A 16445-nucleotide genomic window follows, 5' to 3' on the forward strand; every position below is an offset into this window, starting at 1 on the left:
AAATGTCAAATTTTTCAAATACAATCTTTTTTTCCATAAATTAGCAGTATGTTTCCCCAGAAGTAGCAATATTTTGAATGAAAATATTACACACTTAGGTAATTGTGGGATAGCATGTGGACAAATAAATACAACACAGTACAAATCCCATTTAGGTAGGGAGTTTTTTCAAAGAAGGAGAAATATTTGTTATTTGAGAGAGGAAAAATGCAATTTCAGTGGATATGCTAGATGCAAAGAACACTTAGTTCCCTTGGTTGCTGAAAAAGAAAACCTGATCAATAGTTTATGGCCCTAAAATGAGAAATTGTATAAAAAATTAAAAAGTTGGTCAGAGATGCATGGATAGGAAAATGAGAGACTATTCACTTTGTATGCAGAGTATGACATTTAAAACAACTATTCAAAACTTACACTTTTATTGTTCTATTTTTAAAAGAAATCCAATCAAATGTAATATATGATATGATTCAAACTGGAGATTTGAGCTTCATTTGATTTAGTGTTCCCAAAGACTGATGCAAGATATTTCTTCTTGAGATTCAATTTGAAAAATTCAGACACAGATTATAATGTATTTTTCTATCCTATCAGTATTTACCTTTCTCATTATCAGTCATAGCATGCCATTTTTAGACCTGGCAAGCAAACTCCTATATAAGGATATTGCAGAAGGATGTCCCATAACAAGCCTCAGAATGAGATAAACTCCCAGGATATGACTTGGTGGCAGGGCCCTAACCATCCTGAAGAGAGTGCCAGATCTTCTAATAAGCAGACTTATAGGACTAGAGCAACTGCTTTTAGTAGAAGAAGCAACCTCTAGTAGAGGAGATAGAACAGAAGTAATAAGTGGCAAATGTGGTCGACAGACTCAGCTGGGTCATCAGCTGGGCCATCAGCTGGCCCCAAGACAGAGGCCAGCTGGCTGGCTGGCTTGGGTTCTTTCAGAACTCTCAGACTGGCAAAGAAGGCAGGCTGGCAAGGATGTGTGAGGAGAAAAACAAGCAACTGTGCTGCATGCAAAAAGTGTGTGTGATGCAGCTGGCACAGGGGGACAAACTGCCCTTGCTTTCCTGCTTCAAAACAAGTCAACGTAATCAGAAGCTGCAAATGTTGCGACAAAGGCCTAATATTTGCATTTTAGTTCTGTTTCCAAAGACGACAGCAGAGTAAACCTGAAGAGAGAGGCTGATTTCCGACAACTTAGAAAGTTACCATGTTATTTGATCTGCTGAATATCCTCTCTCTTGGAATGCTGGTTGGTAGACACAACAAGCAGCCATGATCAGATTATGCTACATCTGATATTAGGCTGCAGAGGAGTAAGGTGAATCATTGGCTACTGATCATTTTCCTCAGGCTGGCAATTTTTCTTCATTGTCCATCAAACTAGGAATGTCGCTCTGTCTTCCTCTGAAAAATGAGGAATTTGCCAGCCAATCAGTGACAGTAGGACTTCCCTTTTGATCATTCCCTGTTGCCAACTGTAAATCTCTTGGATAGTCTGGCCATCTAACTATGGTTTCAGGGAGTGTTTCTCCCATATAATGTTTCCTTAAGATGAGGGTCACTTGCCAGCTAACATGTGTAGTAGCTTCTCTTCTAACAAAATTCTGATATCCCCACTCAACCACTGCAGTATTGCAGTTTCCAGACCTGGGAAACTGGCCAAAGCAAAACTTCCCATCTGCCTATAGTGACCAGATGTCCTGCTTTTGGCGGGACAGTCCCGCTTTTTAATAATTTGTCCCGCGTCCCGCGGCAATTCCAAAAAGTCCCGATTTTTTTTTTGTTTCACTCCCATTCTGGAAATGGGAGGCGGCAACGCAAGAGGAGGAGGCAGAGAAGGGGGAGTGGCGGAGAAGGGGGCGCGAGAGGGAGGAGAGACGCTGCTTGTCTTCACCCAAGAGGAAGAGAAGAGCCGAGAAGAGAGCCAAGGAGAGCCGAACCTGCCTGAAAGAGCCGAGAGGAGAGCCGAACCTGCCTGGAAGAGCGAAGAAGCAGCAGCCAGTCCTCCTCCTTCAGGCAGGTGGCAAGACTCAGCGCACATGCGCAGCCCCCTCCCCCTCTCGGTCAATGGTGTCCCGCTTTGCCATCACTGAAATCTGGTCACTTTACATCTGCCCTTCCCAAAACTGTCAGTCATGTGAGAGGCCATCACCAGTTTCTCCTACAGCAATTTGTCATTTTTCTTGCTTTGCAGTTTTGAATAATTACTACTAGGTGGTCCACATTACCAGCAATGCCTAGTTTTTTTGGTAATCCTTTCCACCATCTGAGACAATTAGATAAAGCATGTGAGCAAAATAGTGGACATTTAAGACATGAACATTCTGTACCACTTTGACCATGTTGTCAAAGTGACCTTCCTTCCAAAGCCTCCTCACAATATGTGCTCTGAAGGTGTCACCATATGCAAGGTCTATGTATTTTTGGATCACTGTTGTGACTCAAACCCAAGTAGGTAGTAGAAATCTCAGTCAGTTTAAAAACAAACAAACTTTATTAGAACAGCTGAGAATTAACTCATTCTCAGCGTAGTCCAAACTAAATCACAGCAAATTCCTCCCAATACAATTCCTCAGTCTCTTCACCAATCTTGGTCTTAATTAGGAAAACTACCAAAGGCCTTTCTTGGCAAAAGTTCAAAAGCAGAAGACTCCGATAAGAAACAAATACAGCAAGACAAAGCTGTCAATGTTGTTTTCCGGCAAAAAGCCAAAACGCTGTTGCTGGTCTTTTAAGCCTTATGGGAGGGACCAATAATCTCTTGGCCCTACTCCCAAGTTGTCCTCTTTGCTTTAGCCACTCTTGACAGCTCTTCTCATGTGTGCATTAGGAACAGGCTCCTCCTGTTCCTCTGTCTCACTACTGTCAGCCTCTGGAGGCTCCGGAGTCCGCAGGTCCCTGATGGCCCTGGCCCCACCTCTGCCTCTAACACAGAGCCCTCATCTGGGTCTTCCCCAGCCTACAGGACTGGCCCATGTTCTTCCTCAGCCTCATCACTGTCTGACTCCGTTACCAGCTCTGCAGGTTACTGGCGGACCATAACAATTACTCTCGGGTTCATCTCGTGCCACAAAGTCTCTGACACCCTGAAGATGTAACTGTTCATTATACCTTTAAACAACCAAAACATCCTGAGGGACAGAGGAAATCCTTTATATATCACTTTGGGCTTTTAGTTCCCCTCCCCACTCCTCCCTCCCTTGTAATGATATTTCTAGAAAGCCTTGAGAAATGTATATAAAATGTTAATATATAATTAACAGAATAATTAAATGTTACTTCAAGCTTCACTAAAATCCCATGAAGTCTCTTGCACTGGAGAAACAGGAATGAAAGCTTTGTTGCGATTTACAGGTCAATGACTCCATCTAGCTGTTACGCAGCTTTTTGCTTGTTTTATGCACAGAGAACAATGACTGTATTTGAGCACCTGAAAGAAAATTATATCTGTAGATTTCCTGCGACTATTCTTCCCAAAATTGTTGTGAAGATTTTATTTATTTGAACCTGTGAAAAAAAGGATTTACATATAAAAATTTGCATATCAGGTAAAGATATCTAAGATACCTATCACATAGATTTGAGTAAGTCAGTTTGAGCTCATGTTTATGAAATCCATCAAACAGATTGTAGGCTTGAGAATGCAGATTCAAATTTTAGTAAAAAGAAAAATATTTTCGGGATCACTCATTCCAAATGCTGGCTCAGCAGCAGCCTTTAACAAGTTGCTTTTTTTTTTTTTTGGTCTTACTTCCATTGCAGAGTACACTGGTATCACTCGATCAGGAAATCAACTTCATAGGAAGACTAGAACTAATACACTTTATTGAGACTAAATAAATAATTGAATCTTGCAAATGCATCAAGGAGGCATTTGCTTGAACCAATTCCATATATTTTTTTTGTTTGTTTACATTTATACCCCGCCCTTCTCCGAAGACTCAGGGCGGCTTACAGTGTATAAGGCAAAAGTCTCATTCTATTTGTATATTTTTACAAAGTCAACTTATTGCCCCCCCAACAATCTGGGTCCTCATTTTACCTACCTTATAAAGGATGGAAGGCTGAGTCAACCTTGGGCCGGGCTCGAACCTGCAGTAATTGCAGGCTACTGTGTTCTTAATAACAGGCTTTTACCAGCGTGAGCTAAACCGGCCCATATTAGTTTGTTAACCAACTATATGGCATTAATGCTATTATGTAGAGACCTTGATAGAAATATGCAGCAACTGTTTCAGCCTTCTTTGCCTAGATTACAGTTGCTGCATATTTCTATCAAGGTCTCTACATAATAGCATTAATGCCATATAGTTGGTTAACAAATCAGACATGGCCTTAGACTACCAGATGTAACTCCCTAATTCAACCACCTGGGTCAGTCATTATTGTGCAGTCAATTATACCTTGTGTGGATTAAATGGGGTAGATAATAGATTATGTAACTGGCCTATGCCAGTTGTAAAATATTGGAAGAACTACTTCAGATCTCACAAAAATGCAACGCTTCTCTGCAATTCAATAAAATAACCCAACTTTTTTCAGGCTTTCACATGGGCCCGAAAACAAGGAAACTATTGCTTTTAGGAATACACTTATTACATTTAAGAGGCATCTTTTTTTAGGGTTATATGAAAAAAGGTTAGGAAGTTACAATCATTCACACAAGCCATTGTGTCAACAGAAGGTTCAAAATGACTCTTTCAAAATGTCTTTGAATTATGCACAGCCCTACCAGCTTTTCTGTTAAGAAAAATGATATTCTACCATTTCCAGAAACATGACTAGTTGGTGATCACAGAAAATTTTACAGCCAGGAATAAAATTCTATTTTGGGATTACTGGGTAGCTTCTGCGTATTGATTATCAGTCAAGTTGTTTTTAAGGCAAGTTAGAAACAAATTTTAAAGACTTGTGAGGTTTATATCCTGATTTTCCCCAGGAACTCAAAGAGACATACATATCACTTCCTCCAACTTTTTTCCATAAACCCTGTGAAGATAGTTTGGATGAAAAAAAGTGACTGGTCAGTTTTTATGAGTGTGAATAGACTGGAACCAATGTTTCCCTGGTCCAAGACCAGCAGTTTAACCACTACTCTAAAACCATCTCTAGTGCAATTTTATTAGATTAATTGATACTAATCTATACTGTATGTTTTTTCTAGCATCTGAAATTTTAGGCTGTGAAATAGCAGCAGTTATGGGGATGGCAAGATGGGATCAGAGTGATGCAAGTAGCATCACTGCATCACAATGCAAGCTCCATCTTTTTCTATGTCACTATGCTGTACATAGACTCCAGAGGGGCAGATTTGTATAATCCTGCAGTATTGCTTTCAACATTTTGATGACTGCAGTGAAAATTTGAGGATATCATTGCTATAAAGTGTCCCAAGTGGTAGAAGCAGAGAAGTCTAAAAATCAGAAAAATGTTTCTATCGAATGAAGGTGCCAAACGGTGAAGGAGAAATATAGAAACTCTTATTGTATTTTGTAAGTAAACATGTGAGAAGAAGGATACAGAGCAAGGCTTCTGGAATAATTTCCAACTCCACCACCAGCAGGGATCCATGTATTTTCTTCTGGGTAATGAAAAAACACGTTGTGTATTTGTGCACATGTCTTTCTGCTTTCCTCTCATGTGTCTGTGTGCATTAAGAAGCACTGGACAAGCTAATATCAGTTCATAGGAGAGAGAAGAAAGGATGGCAAAGGGACTACAATGGAGTAGCGCACGCTATGGATTTTTTTCAGGATTTCTTTTTTTTTGCAATTCCAAACCTGCTCCATCCCACTTTCAAATGCAGTCTTTCTTTGCCAGTTTTGCCCAAACAAACTGGTCCCATTTTTCTCAGTTTCCAGAGATTTATCCTGTTGATGGACAAACTGGGTCCATCAACCTATTTACAGAAATTCTTTCAACCCTCCATTGAGCTGAAAATAATAAAGAGAACCTCTTTGAATGGGTTGCAGCACTGAAGAAACTGATCAAGGTTAAGCTGACATAAACCTCTGACATAATTGCAGTCTATCTAAGAAAGCAATGGAACAATTTGACATAGGGATTAAGCACTAAAAAGCTAAGGGTGAGGAGAATCCCTCTGATCTCAAAAGAATATTATATATACATACATACATACATATGTCAGAAAACACATACATACATACATACATATATATATATATTTGTTTTCTGAGGTTTTCGCGGGTGTTTGTATGTAGGTCTTTGATTATACGGGTTTTCTCTCGCGTAAAATTGGAAGTGTCTTGGCGACGTTTCGACGAAGTCTCATTTGTCATCTTCAGGCTTCAGCTTCGTGCTTCTGGGAGCAATGTGTGACTGCAGCTGTTTCTTCCTTTGTAACTGCTAGTGGGGGTTTGAACTGATTGGGTTGGAGCTTGGCTGTGCTCTGAATGGATGGGGGTTTTTTGTGCTCTGATTGGATGGGGGTGTGTCCTGTGTGGGTGGGGGCTTGGTTGTGCTCAGATTAGTCTGAGTTGCAGGGGGATTTGAGCTGGTGAGCTGCATTGCTGTTGTTTGGCTTTGTGTTTGTGGTCGTGCTACATCTTCATAGTGGGTGTCTGTCTGCTGCATGTATGGATTGGAGGGGTTTGAAATGGCTAATGTTGCAGCTGCGGTCTGGCTTCTGGTCCTTGGTCGTGCTTCATGATCAGTGTGGGTTTGGGTCTGCTTTCTGGGTGGATGTATGGATGTATGGTAGTGACATCCTGTGTGTCAAGGATCTCGTGAGTGTGAGTCTGGTGTCATTCCTCGTGTTAGGGACTCGTTTGTCAATAAGGGCGGGTTTCCAAATGGCTGGTAGGCGGGAAGTATCATCTCGTTTGTTCATGCTGTGTGGGTGTTTTTCTATCTCGATGGCTTCTCTGATTATTCTGTTGTTAAAGTGTTCAGTTTTGGCGATAGTTCTGGTCTTTTTAAAGTCAATATCGTGTCCTGTGGCTTTAAGGTGTTGGACCAGGGAAGAAGTTGGTTCCTCTTTTTTGACTGAGTTCTTGTGTTCTTCAATGCGTGCACTTATTCTTCTGTTGGTTTGTCCGATGTATGTGGTCGGGCAAGCGGTGCATGGGATTCCATATACTCCTTGATTTTCTAACTCAATTTTGTCTTTGGGGTTTCATAGGATGGTGGATATTTTTTGGTTTGTGCAGAATGCTGTCTTGATGTTGTGTTTGTGGAGGATCTTGCTGATTCTGTCTGTGGTGCCTTTTATATATGGAAGGAGGGCTGTGCCGATTTCTTGTTCTCTGTCTTGGATTTTAGTAACACGAGGAATGACACCAGATCCACACTCACGAGGTCCACACAGGATGTCACCACCACACATCCACCCAGAAAGCAGACCCAAACCAACACTGATCATGAAGCACGACCAAGGACCAGAAGCCAGACCGCAGCTGCAACATTAGCCATTTCAAACCCCTCCAATCCATACATGCAGCAGACAGACACCCACTATGAAGATGTAGCACGACCACAAACACAAAGCCAAACAACAGCAATGCAGCTCACCAGCTCAAATCCCCCTGCAACTCAGACTAATCTGAGCACAACCAAGCCCCCACCCACACAGGACACACTCCCAGCCAATCAGAGCACAAAAAAACCCCATCCAGTCAGAGCACAGCCAAGCTCCCACCCAATCAGTTTAAACCCCCACTAGCAGTTAAAAAGGAAGAAACAGCTGCAGTCACACATTGCTCCCAGAAGCACGAAGCTGAAGCCTGAAGATGACGAATGAGACTTCGTCGAAACGTCGCCAAGACACTTCCAATTTTACACGGGAGAAAACCCAAATAACCAAAGACCTACATACAAACACCCGCGAAAACCTCAGAAAACATATATATATATATATATATATATATATATATATATATATATATATATATATATATATATATATGTGTGTGTGTGTGTGTGTGTGTGTGTGTGTGTGTGTGTGTGTGTGTGTGTGTGTGTACATACGTACGTACACACACACATACACATAATATTCTCTCTCTCTCTCTCTCTCTCTTCATGCACATGTATTCTCCCTAGAATGTATAAACAATGAAGTAAGAGTATGAAAACAAGAGGAGAGTCTCCTACCCATATGCAAAAAGAGAAGTGGAGCAGGTAGAGGAGGGACATTTGGAAACATTTTTCATACCACAGTTTCTGTCATGGCCACTGGTTACAATATTCCTATAACCACAGAGGATTTTGAACACACTCTCCCTTTGCCTGTCCCTTCTAAATCTGCTAGATTTAAAAACCTTACTTGTTTTATTTAATGTGAAGGAAGCCAAGTATGCAGGCCACAGGAAACTATCATTAATAAGTGACCGTTAATAAACGTCATGTATTACTTCAGTTGTTTTTCCCTGAAACTCCACAGCATATAACAAACCTCACTGTCCTTTCATAAGTTAGTCACATGTTTGGGAAATTAGCAAACATTGGGTATTCCTGTCAAATTTATCACTAATGTACTGATAAAGACATTTGATCATCCAACTAAACTAGAAAAGAGACAAGAGAGGGTTTTTTCCCTAGCACTGAAGAATTAAATCTCCAAAGGAATCTTGAAAAGAAAAGAAAAATGAGCCTGATTCTTTGAATGTCCAAGCAATCCCAAAAGTCAAAAAGAAAAAGTTTAAAAACCCAGTAACCCTTCTTTCCTTTCCTTTCCTTTCCTCCCCTCCCCTTCCCTTCCTTTCCCTTCCCTTCCCTTTCTCCTTTCCTTTCCTTTCCTTTCCTCCCCTCCCCTCTTCTCCCCTTTCCTTTCCTTCCATTCCCTTCCCTTCCCTTCCTTTCCTTTCCCTTCCCTTCCCTTTTTCCTTTCCTTTCCTTTCCTTTCCTTTCCTTTCCTTTCCTCCCCTCCCCTCCCCTCTCCTCTCCTCTCCTTTCCTTTCCTTTCCTTTCCTCCCTTTCCTCCCTCCCTCCCTCCCTCCCTCCCTCCCCTCCTCTTCTTTCCTTCCTTCCTTCCTTCCTTTCCTCCCCTCCCCTCCCCTCCCCTCCCCTTCCTTTCCCTTCCCTTCCCTTTCTCCTTTCCTTTCCTTTCCTCCCTCCCTCTTCTCCCCTTTCCTTTCCTTCCATTCCCTTCCTTTCCCTTCCCTTCCTTTCCTTCCCTCCCCTTCCTTTCCTTCCTCCCACCCCCTTTCCTTTCCTTTCCTTTCCTTTCCTTTCCTCCCTCCCTCCTCTCCTCTCCTCTCCTTTCCTTTCCTTTCCTTTCCTCCCTTTCCTCCTCCCCTCCTCCTCCCTTCCCTCCCTCCCTCCCTCCTCTTCTTTCCTTCCTTCCTTCCTTCCTTCCTTTCTTCCTTCCCTCCCCTCCCCTCTCCTCTCCTTTCCTTTCCTTTCCTTTCCTTTCCTTTCCTTGTATCACATATTAGTGAACATTATTTTTTGTGGAATGCCATATTTTTGATAAGTTATTTGACTAGAATAAAGATTCTTTCAATGTTATGAGCCTCTGAAATTCAGTTAAGACAAAATGAACTAGCCATATTTAGTTTCTTGCAGAAGACACACCATAACAATAAAAATGAAATATTGCTAAAAACCTCTTGTAGCAAGTGATATACTCACATTATGAATAATGGTTAATATCCAACCAAAATAATTTGGTTTTATTCTAAAAATATTTCAAATGAACCTCAGAAAAAAATACTGCTGTTTTTAGGCTTCCCTCATTTTTTAAATATTTTAAAATATCGTTTTTAGGATTTAGTACTTTTTTTTTCTTTAAAAAGACATTTGTTACCCGAACGGTCTTCCTAGATCAAGAGGTGAGGTATAAATATCTCAGTAAAGATAAGAAGGGCTGTAATAGGATGAATCATTTGAAGCCATGGAAATTGACTGAAAGTAAAAAAAATATCTTTCATTATTGCCTGTTACAATATGCTATTATTAATAAAAAGTTCTATTATTTTAAAAAATTAGGTGAAAGCATTGGATATTACAAACGGTGCAGATATTTCAGTAGATCACCACTCCCATGAGGCCTCCAAGTCTGTTGACACCATCAAGTTTTGAGGGATTTCTGGAAGGATGGCTGAAGAGGGGCGGGTCTCACCTTAGGAGAGATGATGTGCTACAGGCTGGATGCCATAACAGAAAAAACCCATCTTTTGGGTCCCACCAGATGTAACTTGATGTCCCACCAAGAGGCAACAACATACCTCTTGTGCTGCATATGCAGATGTAACCAAGAAGAGACAGTCCCTCAAATAACTTGGTCCCATGCCATGAAGGGCTTTAAAGTTCAAAACCAGTACTTGAATGGGACCGAGAAGCAAACTGGAAGCCAATGAAGCAGAGTTATGTGTGTCATTCTAGGGGCATGCATAACTGCTTGCACCCACACATTCTGTACCAGTTGAAACTTCTGGATACTGTTCAAGAGCCTTACCCTAGGTAGGGTAAATTAAAGAAGCCCACTTTGGAAGTGATTAGGGCCTGAGTAAAAAAGAGCAGAGATTCTCAGTCCAGGAATGGGTGCACTTGTGCACCACATGAAGATACGCAAAAGCAGCCACAACTGCCATCTGTTCTTTGAAATGAAATTGTGAGTCTAGGCATCTGTTGTGGACTGAGGGCCGCTGGCCCCTCCAGCAGCCAAATCAGATAAGAAGGAGGCGTGGGAGGCAGGGTCAGCATCAAGGCAACCTGAGAACTCCGAGGGGGAAGAGGGAATGGATCTGGCAGAGAGAGAGAGAGAGACAGAGGCGGAGCCTGGACCATCTGTTAGCCCTCATATGGAGAGTCAACAGCCCCCAGGTCTGGAGGTGGCTGATGAGGAAGAGGAGGAACAGCTGGGTCCAGTGCCTGACATGTGGATGCTCAGAAAGCAGAGGAGAGGAGAGCAATGGAAATTTGTGGGCCAATCCTTGGGAAGGAAGAGCTACTGCTGCTGGAGAAGCCCCACCCTAGCTCTGGGGATAAAAGGTAGGGGACGGAGATTAATAGATGTGGCAGACAACTATTCATCTCCCTGCCAGACAATCTTGTAGCCTGCAGTAAAAGAGAAACTTTTTGTCGGGGCTCCTGACACTCCTAATAAAGGAATCATTGGTTCAACTACAGGAGTTTTGTCATGTTTGGGGAGCTGGTTCAGAACAGCATTTTTCTAGAATGGCCTGTTGAAGGTGTGAGATGAGCAAGAACAGGCAATGAACTTTGAAGTTGCTGATTCGTTATCCAGAACCTTCCACAATCTATCATTATCAATGATGCATCCTTAAGAAGACCAAAGCTTCTGCTCTTCTGGAAGGACTTTTGATTGCATTAAAATAAAATCCTGGGAAGACAAAGGAGCCAGCAAAAAGTCCTGTAAAGAAATTTTGGGAGCACTGAGGTTAGTTGACCAAGTAGAAGAGTCTGATAAATCATTTCTTGAGAGGAAAGAATGCTTTAATAAAACTACTACTTTCCAAAGTAAAAGAGAATCAATTAAATGTGAGCCTAAGGCATCCAGAGTTACCCTGTGGTAAGATGGACAGCCAATACATGTTATAAATAAGTAAATAAATAATGAATAAAATCAATAACCAAGGGAAATAGTTAAGAAACTAGAAGAAGTCAAACACCTTCTTTCTTTTCAAATGAACTTGCAATGTTGGATGGCACCAAAGATATATTTAAAGTCAAGGCAAATATTAGCATTCTGGCAGGCATAAAAAGGGGACATAGTTCTTAGCAATCTGGGCTGAGGTCCCAGACAGCAGGTCTGCTTCCAGAACTATAAAAGGGGATGTAAGGACATAATGTGCCACACTTCTGCCATCAGAAGTCACAAAAACAGGGCTGTTTTACTTATAATTCAAAATCAGCATTGGGCAGTAACAGCACTGTTCAATTGTACATATGAGCAACAAGACTGAACTTGTAAGAAAAATAACTCACTAGATTGGGCGAACATACCTGCCACTACTCTTGTTATGTTCATGGCAAAAAGAAGTGAACATAAACTTGTAATTACAAAGATTCAGCGTGGATTATAAACTAGTACAGGGGTATCAAGCTCAAGGCCCAGGGGCCGCATCCAGCCCACCAGGTGCTTGGATCTGGCCCGCGGGGACACCCTGGAAACAGCAAAGGGCTGGCCTGCGGTGCCTCTGCCAGAGGAAACAGAGCTCGGGAGGGCTATGTGTGACCTTCCCAAGCTCCATTTTTGCTGGCAGAAGATTGATTGATTGATTGATTTAGTCAAACATGTACAAGATAGCAGGTATAAATATGAACATGGACATGATGTTGTGCCTGCGCCCCCCGAGCCGCCCCCCTTGCCAGAAAGTGACTGGGAAAGTGAGGGGGAAGAGCCATCAGGACTTACCTCTGGAGTACCGGCTTCCCTGGCTCAGCTCCAGGAGCCAGAGGCAGGCCAGGTGGAGAAGATAACGAGGCCTCCGTCCCCTGACTCTTCCCCCCCCCAGACCACGCCTCCAGACCCGGCTGATGGCAATCAGGCCTGGCTGGACCTTAGGTTTCGTAGGCAGGAGAGGCGGGAACAACAGAAGCAGGGGTGGGGCAGGCCAAGGAAGTGCTGAATCATGGAGCCACACCCCACAGGATATAAAAGCAGCAAGGGCTGCTATACCACTTCGTGGCGAGCAAATCAACTGCTTAGAGGGAGAGAATTAGAGCTGAAGTCCTGTTTGTTCCTGGTTTCTTGGTTGACTCATCGGCATCAAGAAAGATAACAGGGACACTTGGCAGACACTCACTAGTTTGCTGCCAGAGCTGATAGTTGCAGGCTAATTAAGTCATCGCTCGTGTCTCCCAGACTGAGGAGCGGGACAGAACACATGAATGAAAGAAATGAATACAAATAAATGGGGACAGTAGGACAGGGACTATAGGCACACTGGTGCGCTTAGGCATGCTCCCTTTATGGACTTCTTAGGAACGTGGTGAGGTCCACGGTAGACAGTTTAAGGTTGAAGCTGTGAGGGTTTGAGGATGTAACAATGGAGTCAGGTACAGCATTCCAGGCACTGACCACTCTGTTACTGAAGTCGTATTTTCTGCAATCAAGTTTGGAGCGATTTACCTTGAGTTTGTATCGATTGTTTGCCCGTGTATTATTGAGGTTGAAGCTGAAGAAGTTGTTGACAGGTAAGGCTTGCAGGAGACTGTTGCAGCAGAAAATGGAGCTCAGGAGCCTGTTTTAGCTGGCAGAGCACTTAGGCCACCACAGGCGCTCCAAAACAAGTAACATCGAGCTGGCCATGCCCACCCTGGCCACATCCATCCCAGCCCTGAGGTTAAACACAACCCTGATGCGGCACTCAATGAAATTGAGTTTCACACTCCTGAGCTAGTGCCTTTAGTGACCATTGAAATTCACCTTCTTCAGACCAATTGAAGAGAGTTGTGAGACAACAGAACATTCTGAGAATGTCCACGCTCCATATTTCACAATATCTGCCATGAGGAAAAAATAATGCAGTTTGGATACAGAAGTTAAAAGAGAAATTTAAAGATTGGGATGAATTCATTTCAAAGTTCATTTCTGCTGAATAAAAGGTAATAAATGGCCCAGGTAGTTTACCTAAGTCTGACAAAATTGCCATTTTTATTTTTTAGCTGCATGCCCTTGGCAACTCAAATAAGAGAGAAGAGGTACTGCATTTTCTTGACAGGAGGTGAAAACTAGAGAGGTTACCAAAAGATCATCTACATGTTATAACAACACAGAGGCACATGGCAACGGAAAATAGCAATGTCCCACAAAGTTTTGCAATATTCCTGACAGGACATGTGAAAGTATACTGAGTACCTTTACATCTGAAAGGAAACAAATATTGACAGTCATCATGAACTAGGGCAGAGAAAAAAAATGCAAATCTGCTACAGTAAATAGAGTAGCTTCTGCCAAAAACCTGGTTGGATTTGGAAGCACAGGAAAAATTGCTTCAACAATGCTTCATGAAGACCTTGCATCAGACCACCAACCTGTGTGTGTGTGTGTGTGTGTGTGTGTGTGTGTGTGTGTGTGTGTGTGTGTGTGTGTAATCTGGATTCTTGACAGAACTGGAGGATTACAGAGACTTGATGCAAGAGCCACTACGCTTTATTCATTGTTCATTGAGGAACAGAACACTGTAATGGATCAAATTTCTTCCATCTGTTATATTTGAGGGATCCAGTGAAAATCCAGTTAAGTAGGACTCCGGTCTTTGGCTGTGTCTATCAGTCCTTTATAAATAGAGGTGCCCATAGCTTTTCAAGCACACACTGAAAAAGGGGATAAAAGGCAGATGAAGAAATGACATTGCTTTTATTCATGAAGAAATGACAGTTGGATAAATCAGAAGCCAGTTACAATGTGGCTAGGGCAAGATTGTGTTCATTATTATTGTAAGCATCTAAAAGACCCCTTCAAGGATACAATCAAATGAAATTCAGCATGCAAAATATGTCTCTTCCCAAAAGATTAACAAGTCAGTCAGTCTCCCCAGAAAAGAATAAAATGAATGATGACAATAAGCAGTTCCTGAGTTTCCCAGAACTGAGTTCTTACATTCTGATTGTAAAATAGTGAGCATTGGTCAAAGAAAAATTGGGAAGTTTGCCAATGAAGATCCTCAAAGTTATCTGGAAGTTGAGTTATGACAACTGGCCTTCTTTTCTATTTTGGTTTGAAACATTTTGCTACTTATCCAAGTCAGATCAGCTGCAACATCATCCAGAAAGTATTCAAAGTGATAGCAACCTCTAAAGCAGTACGAGATTTAGAATCTTAAGAAATTAAAAGCTGAAGTTGAAAGAGTTCCCAAGTCAGATCCAATGTGAAGGTGAAAGTGGGAAGATAGGCTAATTCTGAAGCTGAGCATGCTATTGCAATGGCAGCATCATATATTAGCACTGAATCTGTTGATTTTATTATATAGCAGAGCCACTTGACACTTGTTCTAATTTAGGATACTCGCTTTTCCACGGCTCATATTTCCCACATTTGTAGACAAGTGATGCAAATTTATACCTTGGCCATTGTTGCTTGTTGCTATTTTTCCAACCTGACTCCTGTTGTTCCTGCCATTGGATATCACTTTCAGCAATATGGTGTGCCACCATAATTCTACTTTCATACATAGTTGCAAAAAAAATTTTTTAAAGGCATTCTGTGATTGCTGTAAAAAGTGGTGAATGGCTGCTAACAGCTCTGCTAACAGCTCTGCTGTTGGTTTGTAACCTTCCTACCGGGTACAGTTTCAATTGCTTGCTAACATTAAGCAACATTTTATTAAAAAGTACATTAGCAATTACAGCAGCTTTACATGCTATGGCCCCAGTGTGCTTGAATATTTAATTGACATTTGTACAAAACTCTTGTAATAGTCCACAATAGTCCATCAGACTATTAAAATACAATACTATCCAAAATTAGAGTTTACAAATTGAATCCAATGTTATCTGAATTACTAATCAATGAATAACCAGACTGGGTCTTGCATTATATCAAACTACAGGTAGTCCTCGACTTGCGACCACAATTGAGCCAAAAATTTCTTTTGTTAAGCGAGACATTTGTTAAGTAGTTTTGCCCAGTGGTGAAATGTAAAATTTGTTACTACTGGTTCTGTGGGCGTGACTTGGGGAGGTAATGTAACTGGGTGGGCGTGGCCAACTTTTTTTTTTACTTTTTTAAAAAAAAATATACTTTTTTGAACTTTTTTACATTAAAAGCATAAAAAAAGGAAAAAGAAAAGCTTATATCATTTAAAAGCTATTTGTGGTGTTTTTCATCTGACAATAATCCGTGCAATAATGACAAACATTAAATTCTACATATTTGTATTCTTATTTTATCTATTGATTATGCTTAGTAACTAAATATTCCTATCTCCTTTCCATCCATCCATACCACCGTTCCCATATACCATAAAATACTGATGTCTCTTTACCCTTCAGACTCAGAGTTAGTTTGTCCATTTCTGTGCAATTCATAATCTTTTGTATAATAAGTCTCTCTGAGGGCACACATGGCTGTTTCCAACATTGAGCAAAGGCCATCCTAGCAGCAGTTAATATATGTAGTATTAAATATTTTATACTCTTCAAGTATTTTTTTTTTAAATCCCCAATAAAAAAAGTTCTATTAGGCCGAAGAGGTTGTAAAAAAAATGCTTTTAAAAGGCTTGACAATCCCAGCTGAGCCGCGCGATCATCAGAGGCTTTTTTTTGGTTACTTTTAAAAGCATTTTTTGGCCGAAGAAAAAATGCTTTTAAAAGTAAAAAAAAATAAATCTCTGATCATCGTGGGGCTCAGCTGGGCATGGGGGGGAAGGGCTGAGATTTTTGCTACCGGTTCTCCGAACGACCCGCCGCCATCGCTACTAGATCGGGTGATCCAGTCCGAATTGGGAGCATTTCAGCCCTGGTTTTGCCACATTTTACAACTTTTCTTGCCACAGGTAAGTGAA

This window comes from Ahaetulla prasina, chromosome 1, assembly GCF_028640845.1.
Source record: "Ahaetulla prasina isolate Xishuangbanna chromosome 1, ASM2864084v1, whole genome shotgun sequence".
Taxonomy (NCBI): Eukaryota; Metazoa; Chordata; class Lepidosauria; order Squamata; family Colubridae; genus Ahaetulla; species Ahaetulla prasina.